Source organism: Talpa occidentalis, unplaced genomic scaffold (genome assembly GCF_014898055.3).
Source record: "Talpa occidentalis isolate TD23 unplaced genomic scaffold, MPIMG_talOcc4v2.1 talOcc4.4, whole genome shotgun sequence".
Taxonomy (NCBI): domain Eukaryota; kingdom Metazoa; phylum Chordata; class Mammalia; order Eulipotyphla; family Talpidae; genus Talpa; species Talpa occidentalis.
In genome coordinates, this window is record NW_023604295.1 from 35360611 (window position 1) to 35375584 (window position 14974).

A 14974-nucleotide genomic window follows, 5' to 3' on the forward strand; every position below is an offset into this window, starting at 1 on the left:
TTGTCATCAGTCTTGGCCAACACTGCTAGTTGGTGCAGGGAGTGGCCTTTACAGAGATTGCCACTGTGTGTTTAGTGTCATAATAAACTCGAATGTTTCAACTCCAAAGGAACGCCTGAGTAGTGGGTGAGTGGGTAGGCTGGAGGAGGGGTGGACTGAATGCACAGGGGGTGGTGTGCATTTGTGAGCCTGTGCTGAGATGGGCTGTGACCTTATTGGGATTAGAGATATCAGTTAACACCACTTGGTAAATGATCTCTGAGTCAAATCTTTTGAAAGGAAAGTAGAGCTGAATGGAAGGACACTAGCAATCTGAGTTGACTCTGGATATTTGCTTGGGTGATTTCTTCTTCACACACAGAAGTCAAGAGGGAGAATTCCCATATAATGAAAGTGCTTATAAATTATTGAAGATATGCTTTGACTGGGACAATGTAATCGAATTTGGGACTCTGTAAATCCCTTCTCTAGTTGGAAGTCTTGGGATCAGCCATCTATTTTTCACTGCTGTTATTTTCTTTCTTTCTATTTAGGTTTTTCTGGATGTTCAGTAAATTTCATTTTGAATATGTCAGTCTCAATTGTGCTAAGGAAAACAAGGAGAAAGATTATGTTTACTTTGAACTAAGAAAAAAAGATGAACAGTATTTCTCTTTCACCCTTCCATCCTCTCCAATCCTGGGAGATGGGAACTAAGCTTGGTGGTGGCAACAGAAATCAAAATAAAAGTACTCCTGGGACAGGTAAAAGGCTCAGAGGAAGTGTTGGGATGCTGGAGGTGTTTTGCCTTCCTTACCTGTCAGAAGTGTGTCCGTGTGTATTCTTCCCTGGAGGGTTAAAAATTTAGATTACCCAAGAGAAAATTATTTTTTTAAAGATTTATTTATTTATATAAACACTGGGGTACAGGTCAGAGGCACGGGAGGGTGAAAGAATCCACCAGAGGCAGAGCAGGTCACAGAACAGGCAGAAGGACCAAAATGCACTGCTGAGGGGAGCAGTGGGCGAGACAGGAGAGGTCTGCCGAGCCATGTGGGAATCTCCCTGGCCAGCCAGGAATCGAACCCACACCACGGAGACTGCGGACAGCTTCACAGCACTGTGCTCAACCCGCTGCGCCACGGGGGAGGTCCTGGAAAATTCTTTATTGTGTTCTTACAGGTCTGTAATTCCCTTCAGCATGGTGGTGCTTTGTTTGTTTGTTTATTTGTTTAAGAATTTTTTTAATACAGCATTTATGGGTAGAATCTGTAAAGATGAGACAAGGAGGCATAATTGAAGAGGTGTCTTACAGAGGACTAGGTTGGATTTTTTTTTTTTATTTTATACTGTGGCATGACCTTGGACACACTGTTCAACTTCATTTTCCTTCCTGTAATGAGATTTCTAATACCTCAGTACCTACCTGGTGGAATGGTTAGGAGAATTTGGGACATTGTATCTGTTAATTGACATACTGATTATGCATTTTAGAAAGCATTAGCTTTTCTTGTTAATGCTTTACATTACATGTAAATGCTGAGGTAATCTAGTGCCCTCATCATCATGGAGGGCAGGGTTAGAGGGAATAGACATGGCCTCTCTTTTCATCTATTATACAAGCAGTATGCTGTGGGGAAACTACAGGCTTTAGAAGCAGATAGGAGGCAAGTTACTCTCGTTTCTCCTGAGTTGCTGCATCCATCCATTGAATGGAGGGATAGTATGATATCAAATGACACAATTATATAAGTGTCTAACAGAATATTTGCCTCCCTAGCTTAACAAATGGTAGTTTCTTTTACACCTCCTGTCTACATGTACCTGTCTCTCTCACCTGCTATTCTTTCTTCAGATGGCATGACTTCAGATGGTATCAAATAATCCCTTTGCTGGGCCCACCATACTAGCAGTAGGTCTAAATACAATGATTGTGTTTGGGTCTTTATCCTCTTTTCACTTTTTATCCATTTCTTTAGACCATTTAATTTCATGAATTAAATGTTAATTGAGCAACTATTATATGTCAGGGATGATGGGACTTACAGTAATTAATGCAACAATGCTTGCTATCAGAGTTCACAGAGTAGTCAGAGAATGACACAGTCCAGAAGGATTAGATTATAAGACAGACATTTTATGTGCTGTAAAACAGGTGAAAGGAGGTCGAGGTGCAGTGCTAATGCCGATGACATCTGAAATGGGGGAAAGCTGGTGAGAACTGGAGGCAGCTCCATGGAGGAGGTATGCTTGGAACAGTCTTGGGGGCTGGGAGGTCTCTCTAAGTAGAGGTTATGGGGAGGAACTACAGGCAGAGGAAACATTCTGAGGAAAAGCAAGGGAGTAGAGGCATGTGAGACATATTTGGGGCATGGTGACAGTCGAGTTTGGCTGGAGTATATGATATGTGAAGGGAAATAATCGGGAATCAGGGTGAGGCATTATTGTTAAGAGTCTTTAATGACAGGATAATAATTTTGTACTCAATTTGATTTGCAATGAGGAAACACTGAGAGCTCTCTTGGAGCAGGAGTGTAGGTAACATGACAAGGAAGATACAATAAGTTGTATCAGAAGTGATGTTTACATGTGGCTCTAACAGCATCACATAATGGTATTTATCTGGTTCTTTGATGGCTAATGTGGGAGAGTTCCAAGTTCTAAGTCAAGAGGACAATGAGGACACAGTGGAGGGAAAGCTTGATAATCATTTGAAAACAGATTAATACAGGCTACTATGAACAGAAGATACAAATAGGGGAACTTGGGAAAATGACATTAAAGCATCCTTATGGAATGTTGCCCATTGATATCAATGATACTGTTTTCTATTTGTAAGGCTATCAAACAAAGAGTTTAAGTGAGTTTACTTTTATTTCTGTTACTTTGGAGTCAGGTTTCATAGAAGTTTCCTGTGCTGTTAAATTTTTTTTTCTTGTTGGTAAAATACACAAAACACAAAATTACCATTTTAACCATTCAATGTATTCACATGCTATGCAGTCATTACCACTATTTGCTTCCATAAATTTTATATCACCCCAAAAAAGGAACCTGTGATTTTTAAGTTGTCAACACCCCCTTTCTTCTTTCCCACCAACCCTTAGCAAATACAAGTAGGTCAGTAGATAAACAAAATATGGTGTGGTCATAGAATATTATTTAGCCATAACATAAGCTACAACATAGTGAACCTTGAGAACATTATATATTGTATAACATTTTAATTTTGTGTTTCTATTTCAATGTTAGCAAAGCTGCCAGTTGTAGACTCAATTTTTATCCTATGCAGTGATCACTCGTGATTGAAAATATTTCCAAAGATCATAGCAATCGCATTTCAGCTTAGCAATTTTTATTTGTTTATTATTTATATTATATTAAAAACTAGAAACATCCCTGATTGTATTTCTCTACATTTTAAAAGAGCTAATATCTGCAATGCCCCTAACGTCATAGTGTAGTCTTTTATCGTTATCTATCTATCTATCTATCTATCTATCTATCTATCTATCTATCTCTATTTATGGAAGTAACATTGCATTATCACAGTATATGAATTTCCAGAGCTCATTGTTGACAACCAATGGTGAGTAGATATACTACATTAAGTTCTCCACTAAAAGTGCAGATCTATCCTTTGCCATATATATAAATATATACCTACACACCAGAGAAAAGGGAATAATGGTATATATATATATATATATATATATATATATACCATTATTATATATATACCATTATATATATATATATATACATATATACACACACACACACACACACACACCATTATTCCCTTTTCTCTGATTTGCCCATCCACCCAGCTTCTAACTTAGTGATTCTTGAATAGGGCAAACTGGGAGAATTTTTTATGTATTTTAGACATTTATGACACTACTTATATCTTATAAAAGGTATCCATGCATTCCTAGAGTTTGAAAAACTCTGAAGTTACTGTCAAAGATCACTTGAAGCAGGGAACCTCAAAGAATATCTTGTCCAACAGTTCCACCTTAAATGTTTCAAGAAGTCAACATAGTAATGTGAAGGCAAGACACCATCTGGCTGGGTGTAAGACAAGAGGGAGTGGTGGGAACTGCAGCAAGCTGGGAAGTGCATGCCTCACCTAAGGAGGGATCCCTCTATCAATTTTGGTTTTTTTTTTTTTTAATTAATAAATTTTATTTTTATATTCCCCATACAATTGCAATCCCCCCATTCTGACCCCAATAGCCATCTCTCAATTAGCAGATTTTAGCATCTTGTTCAAGAAAATTCTAAAAGCACTGTGGGCAAAACAAACAAATCTGCAGGAGTCAAGTAATGATCTATGCTGGAACACATAATATATAGATATATCTGGCTTGAATTCCAATGCCACCTTTATGGTCCTGTGATTTTTCAGCATATTCCTTAAATGCTCTGAGTCCCCTTATCTGCAGGATGGGTCTAGTGCCATTCCTTCTCTGATAGAATTTTCAGGAATATAAAGCATTAACATAGTATTGGCAGGGTCTAAATCAATAAGATTAGATATGTTTATCAGTTGATTGTTGATAATGAAATGAATGGCATGGATTCTAACTGTTTCTTGACTAATTTGGAGGTATTGCATTAACTTCAGGGGAGCTAGGTGAAATAATCCTAATAGTGATTTAGGGTGACTTATGTTGAATGTGACATAGGAGAGTGTCTGAGATGAGTCACACTCAACAGCTGTGTGACTGTTGTCAACTTACTTAATCTCTTTCTGCAAGTTTTCCCACCTTTAAAATAGCAGCAATGCATAGTTATTACCTTCTTCAAAGAGTGGTTGTGGGGATTACATATGAATATTTATAAGACACTTACAACAGTTCCTGGGCACCTAGTAAGCATTGCACAGGTATTTGTTAAATAGTTATAATAACATATTACACACACACCACACACACACATTTCATTGAGATTGCATTAGTTTACAACAATATGTTTTAGGAGTACATGCCCACACCTCTTCAAATGTGTGTTATCATGCCATGTCTACCCCAAAGTTCCAATAACCCACCTCATCAGTGAATAGTCCCCCTTCTACTCCTTGCTCTCTCACTTTCCCTCTCAGGTAACCTCAGTTCTGTAGTCAGAATCCAAAGATTTTATTGTTGTTACTTTTTTGTTTCTTTCTACTCCACATATGAGTGAAATCATTTGATATTTGTCTTTCTCCATCTGACCTATTTCACATAACCTCGTCCCCTCTGGTTTGAGTCTCATGGTAACAAATGCCAAGATTTCAATCTTTTCTTTCTTTTTTTTTTTAATAGCTCAGTAGTGATCATTGCAGCACTATTTACAATAGGCAAGATATGGAAACAAGCTAAGTACCCAACAATGGGTGATTGGATAAAGATGCTGTATGTACTGTTGGGATTTTAAATAGTTTTAGAATGTGCTAGCCTGAGCTGTCTGTGTTGTGATTTAAGAAGGATCTGTGGCCCACACCAACATTTCCAGCTTATCTGGATACCTCTGAGAATGTCAGACTTGCTCAGGAAGCTAAATGTTTTGCATTTTACCTTCAGCTTATGATTATTTCATGGGCAGTTTTTCTTGTTATTTTAATGGTTTTCTGGTTTTAGGCTTAAGTCATAACTTTTCTAGGAGATAAACAAACTTCTTTAAATCTATGAGAGTTCTATGGGACAAGTTACGGTGAGAAAAAATACTGGGCTGAAGCTAAAGCTCAATTTATGACTCTGGGAAGTCACTTTTCTCTGCTTCCCACAATGTAAAATAAGGTGTTAAGCTTTTGTGTGTATTACTGGAGTCTCTCCCCAACTTCTTAAAATTTGCATATTAATGACACCACTAATATATACCCAAGTGGCAGTGGAGCTGCTCTGGGGTTGGACCCTGTTAGCTCTTCCCTCTTGGACTCATTCTGTCTCCCATTCTAGGCTCTGAGACATCTCAGTGGGATCTCCTGGGGCTTCCTGAAACTCCTAAAAACCACTGTGTGAGGTGAGGCTCTTGATTTTCAGCTAATAGTCTGTGATTCTAAAAAAGTAAGCATTTTTTTCAAATTCTTCTTCTTGCATAATAAATAAAAATAAATATATACATAAACGTGTACTTTATAGACACTTGGGGACTTTGCTATTTAACTAGACCCCTTGGAAAATGAAAAATTCTATTGTAATGTGAACAGCCACTCCCTACTCTCCCTGTTACCTACATTCTCTGCTTTTCTCAAAGTGGGACACGGTTGATTTGAAACGCAGTAGAGAAAACTTAGGACCATCACTTTTTGTTCGGTTTCTACTTTTTGAGTCACTGGCATTTGTCATTCTTTTTACCACTCTTCAAAATTGGGATAATCTGAAAGAAAGGATAAAAGCTTCCATTAAAAAAAAAAAAAAGGTATCTGAAATTTCACAAAGTATGCTGGCATCACAGCATTCCATGAATATTTAATCATCAGCAGCAAGACAGGAGGTTGGAGAAAAAAATCAGGTTGTGATATTTGGGAACAGCAGGTGTGGGAAGGAGGGTGTTGACACCCTCTGAGAACGGATATGGCACACTGTGTGGCAGGTTCCCTCTGCAGTCCCCACGTCACCTGGGGTCCCACACGTGCTTTAAGGAAACTCGAGGCCAGAGAATTAAGACTGTTCTCCAGTGGACTCATGCAAAGAGCATGTGAGGGGGGCAAGTCCCTACTCGAGTGTTAGTTCCGTTGTCACCCCTTGTCACCAACCCCCTTCTCCGTGGGCCTGCAGGCATACCTACTGGGCCCAGCTTCACGTAACATTTGCAAGCAAATGTGTATTTATAGTTTTACATGTTTGTCTATACACACACACACACACACACACACACACAATCATATTCTAGTTATGGGTTCTGCACCTTCTTTTCCCTTTCTTTAGAATAGACTGAAGCTCTTTTTATCAGTACATAAAGGTCTGCCTCATAGTTTTCATGAGTAACACAGGATTTCATTGTGTGACTGCACCATTGTTTGAATAACCATTGCCCCACCAATAGGTATTTAGTTTCCATTAGATTTTTTTAAATTTTTAATAATTTATGTTTTCATGCTAATTTTATTGTTTAAGCTAATTAGCATTCTTTTTGCGTTTCTGAGCCACCAAATGTTTGCAAGGAGATGTGGTGTGAAATCAGTAATTGAGTCGGCTATCTTGTAGCCATTTCCATGGGGGCGGACCCTTGTCAGGAAGGGAACAATCATGTGGGACAAATGGTATTTAGTCACAGGCAAGCTTTTCCCATTGATTCTTCACTAAATGTAGATGAAATTCTATTTATTTAACAACTTATTATAAAAAAAATTCTAGGGTTGGGGAGAGCCTCATAGCTGCCTCCCTGATGCTTGGAGAGCCATGCGACTTCTTCTCTTCATAAAACCTTCCAACTTTCTCTTTTGGGAGACTTCAAGTAGCACAGCCAACTCAGAGCCCAGTCCTTTTGCTTTTTTCCCCCTATTATTGTTGTTGTGACATTATTATGTATGTCCATGAGAGTATAGGCATCCAGATGGAAAATGTTGAAATTCAGAGTTCACCCAAGAACTCAGAACCTGCTGTCAGGTGTAAGGCAGAAACAAAAGGGCTGTGGCCACCTATGTACAAATTACCTGGCTTCTACTTTATCACCCACTCCATACTGCCTCCAGTCCAGTGTTCCAGGTGCACAAGTTTCACCACTGCCTCCTCGCAGTGGATACTGTTTATCCTATCAGATCTGCTCTTTGTGATTTCGCACTGCCTGTTCATATGGGACTTTTAGGATCAAGAAGGTATAATATTCTTAACTTCTTAACATTTTGGTGCATTCAGTTATATGGTATAATACATCTTAACATAGAGATTCCTGGGCCCATTCCCAAAGAGTTTAACCTCAGAAATCAAGTATAAGCCTGGCAGTGTGCACTTTTGACAAGAGGTTCTTAGGCAGGGAGCCCAGGGACTGCCTGCATGCTGTGCTACCATCGGGGTTGTCTTTCCTGGGCTTGGGACTGAGAGGTACCTTAGTACAAAGTTCTGTCCTGAGTCTGAACTCATGAGGCCAAACTGTGGGCTTTGGTTCTGACAGCCATAGAGTGTTACCAATGTGCAAAATCCCTTATTTTGCAGGATGTGAGTAGGTCAGACCTAAGACAGACACAAGGAATACTCTCTCTCTCCCCCCATGTGATCTGGTTAATAGTCTAAGCTGCAACCTGGTCACAATTTACAAGAACTCATCAAATATCATAAGGGAATCACTGAGCATGGTCCCCAACACATAATTTGGATGAAAGTAAAGAACAGACTTCATGGCCTTGAGTTCAAGACTCTCAATAATGTGGCCTTCACCTTGTTACAGAATGTTACAGAATTCAAGTGTCCTGACTTAGGAGTGGTGCTCAGTCTACACTGAATCATTCAGAAATGGGAGCCTCATTGCCCAGGACCCCTCCTGGGATACTAGGGGCCTGCCTGCATGCTCCTGTTACCTCAGAGTAGTAGCCCTCTCTATTTGGATCAGGAGAACCTACAGTAGCTTCCTCTTCGAATCATCTCCTAGGCTTAGGACTCCATTTTTTTATTTGAATTGTTTTGTTGTTCTCATTATTTTGCCACACCAATGTAGGTTCTAGAATATAATCTCACCCTGAAAACTGGTCTTTTAGTCTTGACATTGGTATAGAGGGGAATCATAGATTGGGCTTAAAATTTCAACTCTGAAAGAAGCCTCTCTTTGAGCAACCAAACCTCTTCATCTTGTTGACCAGGAAGCCAAAGGCCAGAGAGGGAAACTTTCCCAGGGGTATAGCTAACTAAATACACCTAGAGAGTTAATAAACAAGACTCCACAGGAACTCTCCATACCTACACAGACGTGGGAGTCCTTTATACCCCCTTCCTTTGATTTCTTCCCTGCAGGGACATGTGCAATGACAGCCTATTTGAAGAAATGTGGGTAGGAGAAAAGAACCAATGGGAATCAGCTTATCTTCTGTAGCTGTGGAGTAGCAGGCTCATCTTCTAATTTGGCTGGTCCCTGCCTTGGGTGCCACACTCGGTATGAGAAAGGAGTAGGTTCTTCCCCTATGGATCACAAATAAATAAAAAGGAGAGGTAAGCCCAAGAATGAATGCTGGCAGCAGCGTGGGAGAGCAGTTTCTGTGTGAACCTGGGTCTCTCCATTCTCTAATCTGAAGTGATTTGTTCCACTGATAGAAGCTGATGGCTGCCTCAGGTCTACTCTTGGATGCCAGCCTGCAGTGTGGTGTGGGGAGGTGACTAGATGGTTTCTCCATCTATTCCAAGGCAGCCCATGTTTCCTCCTGAGCTCAGTGAGCAGGGTGGAGTCCCATGTGCTTAGCAGGATGGTGAGTCATGCCCAGCATGAGTCAGGCACCCTGTTCCATGCAAGAAGGGAAAGGTTGATAAGGCTAGAGCCTGTGGCAAGTTTCCTTTTTTTCCACCTTGTCCTTTCTTTGATTTTCTATGTGTAAGGAAGGTCATTCCATGGCATGGCCTGCCATGGTGGGGGCCCTTTGCTCTGCTTTTCATGATTGTCCAAGGTGCACCATTTTTTTCCATTAATGCCTTTTAGTTCTGGTTTGCTGTGCAGGAGAAGAGGTGTAAAAATGGGGGCAGGGCTGTCTGCCTACTTTGTAAGCCTCAGTGCAAAATAAAAAGGCAGGGCTCTTCATTCAAAAATAGGAAGAATTTTAAGATGGTGAAAAACAAAACAAACCAAGCAGAAGATCTGTCTGTACTCAGGGGCTTGTGCAACTGCTTGGAGTGCACACCCAGATATCACCCTGGGTGGGGCTGAATCAGGGAGGGGGCTGTGGATCTGGGTGGAGAGTGAGATGCGACTTTGCTGGGTCCATAGACACCAGACTACCACCTCAAACCAAAGCCCCAAACAACCAGAATTCCTCTCTAGCTGCTGAAATGTGAACAATGGCTCAAGTGTTAGCATAGCTTGGTGCCCAGACAGTTTCTAGCTATTGCACTTAGATTCTATGGCAGTCAAGAGCAGACCTAACTTGGTGAAGGAGAAGCTGGCCAAGATTGGAAAGGGGATTGGCTGAAGGGCACAGCACCTATTAGAGGTGGTTAGAGACTAAATTTCAAGTCTTCTAACTTCCATATCCTTTTTAGACCTTGATGAAGCTGAACAACAATGCAATTGTTCTCTCTCATTGTGGGTTAAATTGGAACTTGGAGAGCAGAGTGAGATGCAGGAAGGGAAATGAGATAAATGATAATTGACTAGAGAAAACAAAACAGTTTAGAAAGTCAAAGCAGTTTGTGTGAGTCCTATCTGATGCACAACATACAGCAAAGCAGACAAATGTCTGTGCAGCAAAACAAAACTGCAAAAGAAGATATTTTCAAATAAAATACACATATTTCCATCCAGCCTTGAGCTCATCTGATAAGGGACAGATTGTCCAGAGTAAATAGAGAGATGAAAAAAGATGCTTTGGGCTGAATTTAGTCCCCTGTCAAAATCACAGGGGAACTTATTGCTTCTTTTCTCCTGCTTGTCATCTCTCCAGCTGCAGGGCCCCATAGCGCTGTGAGGGGAAAGAGAACAGTTTGTCTATCCTTGCATTTGGTCATCTGTCCATCCATTGAGCATCTCTGGAGTGCCTCTCCATTGGCTTTGCTCTGCACTAGATCATAAAGGGAAAGTTGAGACACAGTCCCTACTTTTAAAAAAAGTGGGCAGAGAGGCATCAGGGGAAAAACCAAGCACAATAGAGTGATTCTAGTGGTGCGTGCTCTGTGCTATTGTAACTCAGGAGGAGGAGGAATTCATGCCACTTAACTTTCTCAGTTGATAACCTGCCTGCAGGCTGGTTTGCTCCATCAATTGCTGTTGGTATCTATTCGTCATCACTGTGCTCCTCTTTCTCAAAAGACTCTGGGGAGGGGCTATGTCTGGGGACATAGGATGTGGGATTGTGATAGATAGTATTGTTTGCTAATGCCTGTCAGGTAGCAATCCTTCTCTGCACCATCCACTGGTCTGCCTGGACAGGGGATGGGTGGAGGTGGTTCAGGTCCAGACCTGGTGAAGATCAACACTATCTTGTGCTATCTCCTGCCAATGTGCTCCCCAGACATGTATGCAAGAAAACAGCCCGACTAAAGCTAAGGAGAAGGCCAGCTGTGGGAACATCAGGGTGTTGCTCTGCCCCATCTGAAAAGTGGCAGGAGGGCAGGAGGTCTAATAAAGCAGTGTTTCCTAATTCAAATAAGTAACAACCTGCATTCTCTCTCAGTAATAGCAGAATTGAAATCCAGGAGGAAATAGAATGAATTGTAAAGGTTGTCATGGATAGAAAGTGAAGGGACAAGATACAGAGTGAAATAATCTCTAAGTGCCAATCTAGGAAAAAATATCTGAGAAGCTTTGCTCCTCAGCTCTTGAGCTTGGCATTCACTAGGAGACCTGTACACAGCCTATGATATAGCAGGAGATGGTTGACATGGCATGAAGCCATGTGTCACCATGACCCAGCATAAGGGTGCTTCACATTCACACAGTGGCTAACACCTATGAAGTCTGCATCATTTTCAGAATCTCATTTTCTTCTTCAACAACCAAGGAAGGTGAGTGGAGACTTCAATTCTCATTGTAGAGAAGGGACACTGAGGCTGGGGAAGACTTAGCTACTTGTTGCTGATGTTAGGGAATGGCAGGTGAGGGACCAGAACCCAGGATTTCAGTATGACATCATTTCTACTGCTTCTTTCCCTCCTGGATGTATTGTTCTCTACTCCTTGCATGACCAGGTGCATGGGTACAACGTGACAGGAAGGGGGCAGGATCTGGGAGGAGTGTTCAGGGGACACTGGAAACCTAGTGATAATTAGATAGTTAACATGTGAACTTGTTATGTCTTTTCAGTCTCTTGCCCTTTAAAGCAACATACTTCAAATAGCAATACTTTGGTTGTTCCAATCTTCAGAGACCAGGCTGGGATCCAGCATTTCTGGGCACCTCCCTCCCTTTTTGCCCCCATCCTGAGCCATCATAAAGACACTTGGAGCTGAGTGGGAACAGTATTTTGTCTCACAATTACTCCTAATTGCCCTGCAGTTTTGTGGCTTATAAGTGGTATGACCTAGATACTAGCTATGTGAAATTTTCTTTTCATCCTGGGGTCTGTATAAAGGAGGACTTAAACCAGTTACAGCAGGTAACTGTGGCTCAGTCCATCTGACAATTAACATTTATATCCACTTCTACCATCAGCATTTATTGAAGTGCCAACTCTACTCAAAGCCCAGATCAAGACACTCTCCTCCTCTATGAAGGCTTTCTGGATTTCTCCCTCTGTGAATCTTTTCTCTGAAGTCCCCCTTCTGTGGTGCTCATCACAGTCTACATATTTCATTTTCCTTCTGCCAGAGACTATGTCTAGTTCATTTTTCCTTATCTACTCTGAGAGTTCATAATGGTGAAGGTAGTTGCTCATTTAACTATTTGTTGAATATATCTTGATATATATATATTCATATGATATGAATATAGTTCTTGATATATCCTCTACACTGTGGAGACATATAAACAGTGAACTCACTGAAACCTCTTCTAGGTGCCTGAGTTAAGGTGGCTGTGTGAAACTTATTTCCCATGATTCTCTCCAGGACCTCAGCATACCTGAACTGTGTACAACAGTTCTTTTGATACAAGGTCTGTTTTTATTTTAATTTTTTTAAAGATTTATTTATTTATACAAGCACTGGGTACAGTCAGAAGCGCCGGAGGGTGAGAGAATTCACCAGAGCCAGAGAGGGGAACAGAACAGGCAGACTGACGAAACACACTGCTGAGGGGAGCAGCGGGTGTGGCAGGAGAGGTCTGTCGCGCCATGTGGGACCCTCTCCAGCAGCCGGGGATTGAACCAGTGCTGCAGAGGCAGCTTCATAGCCCAGCGCTCAACCGCTGTGCCACCAGGGAAGGCCCCTGTTTTTATTTTTAATGAGAAAAGTAACAACATGGAATCAAACCAAGCTAGTCCTTCAGGGCACCCCAGTTTCTCCAGTCATCAAGTAAATACAGTCTCTGACTTGGCCAGAGTTTGCTGAAAGGAATAGACTATGCAGGATGGAAAATTGAAAATTCAATTACACATATACAGCACTTTCATTTCTTTCCTCTCCTTTCTTCCAACAGTCGATCTTAGGCCTTAGGCCAGTGACTGTGTCTAGTTCATTTTTCTTTCCTTGTCGCCTCTGAGAAAGCTGAGAATGGCCAAGATAGTTGCTCAATTAATTACTGGATGAATGAAAGCATAAACCAATTATGTCCTAGACACTGTGGACCCACTAAAGACACATGGACAGAACAATTGGCACTTTCCATTTACTCTCCAAATAGAAAACTCTTACTTGGGTATAAAAATTGATTCATTAAGATTCCAGTATGTTTCGGGCCTCCCCTGGTGGTGCAGTGGTTGAGTGCTGGGTTGCGAAGCTGCCTGCAGCCTCTGCAGCGCCGGTTCGATCCCCGCTGACAGCGAACATCCCACATGGCGCACAGACCTCTCCTGCTGCGCCCTCTGTTCCACTCAGCAGTGTATTTCATCAGTCTGCCTGTTCTGTTCCCCTCTCTGGCTCTGGTGAATTCTCTCACCCTCCCGTGCTTCTGACTATGCCCAGTGCTTGTGTAAATAAATAAATAAATCTTTTTTTAAAAAATTACGGTATGGAAATTAGGGGCGTGGGTTCCCCACGACGGTGGGGCACAAGGCAGACACAGCACCCCAAAGCCGTTGAGGTGTACCCTACCATCCCCGCTCTGCTCCCTGTCCCACGGGGTGGAAAATCAGCTCCCCAAGGGCTCTAGGAGAGATCTCTGGTGCCACCTAGCGACTTGACCCCAGCACAGGCTACTGAAGGAGCTAGTGGCCAGCTGGGGAGTTAGCCCACACCGGGCCCCTTCTGAACAAGTAGTCTGAGCCCACAGGGAGAGCGAGCACCCACAGCCGGGGCAGACCAGGCGCGCAGAGTAGTGTGCCTGAGACCAGAAGCGCAGGGAGTGTGTCCCACATCACCATTTTAGAACAGGGACATTTCTTCAGTAAAGACTACCTGCAGAAGGCTTCCTCAGGAGCCAGAGGTGAGCGGGGGAAGTTCGCCCACGCCAGACCCCCTCTGGCCTGCAGTCCAAGCCCAGAGGGGAGCAGGAACCCACCGCCGGGGCAGACCAGGCGCACAGGGGAGTGTGTCCCCACATCGGCATTTTAGAACAGGGACCTTTCTCCAGTAAAGGCTGCTTGAAACTGACAGATGACTCCTGGAAGAACCAGAGGGGAACAGAGAAGCCCACCCAAGATGCCGGCAAGTCCCAACAACACAGTGTCCCAACGCATACGGCAAATTAGAAAACAGACAGTAGGGAGGAGAAGAACCACACGCAACCTAGCAACTCTCCAGAGAAAAAGCACACCACAAAAAGAAAGCCAGCCCCCAGATTGCAACGACAATAACTTGGAAGAATTTCTGAGCCTTCCAGAAAGAGAATTTAAAATTGCCGTGATTAAAAAACTGACAGAAGTCATAAAGGAAAACAATGATAAGGGAAAAATAATCAACGATCAGAAGAATGCAATTGAGTCCCTAGAGAGGGAAAACAATGGTCAGAAGAAAGAAATTGAGTCCCTAAAGAGGGAAGTAAAAGAAATGCAGGAGATCAAAGAATTAATGGAAGAACTAAAGAATTCTGGGAAAAGCAATGAAAGCAGAATAGATGAAATGGAAGAACGAATAAGTAATCTTGAAGACACAGAAATAAAAAGAACCAAAACAGAGAAGGAAAGAGAAGTACGAAGGAAAAAGAACGAAGAAAGACTTCGGGAACTATCGGACTCCATGAGGAAAGGAAATATAAGAGTTATAGGAATACCAGAAGGAGAGGAGAGAGATGTAGGAACAGAGAAAATATTCAAAGAGATAATTGAAGAGAACTTCCC

General features: G+C 42.0%; 1 long non-coding RNA gene across 2 annotated transcripts in view; it reads right to left on the reverse strand.

Annotated features, from left to right (window-relative positions):
• Positions 1 to 6178: 6178 nt before the first annotated feature.
• Positions 6179 to 14974, reverse strand: part of LOC119256790 (uncharacterized) — a 28546-nt gene continuing 19750 nt past the window's right edge. For both annotated transcript variants that reach the window (XR_008553833.1, XR_008553832.1), the window contains 2 exons: positions 8859 to 9077; positions 6179 to 6342 (listed from right to left, as the gene is read on the reverse strand). This is a non-coding gene — a long non-coding RNA (uncharacterized LOC119256790). The remainder of the gene's footprint in view (positions 6343 to 8858; positions 9078 to 14974) is intronic.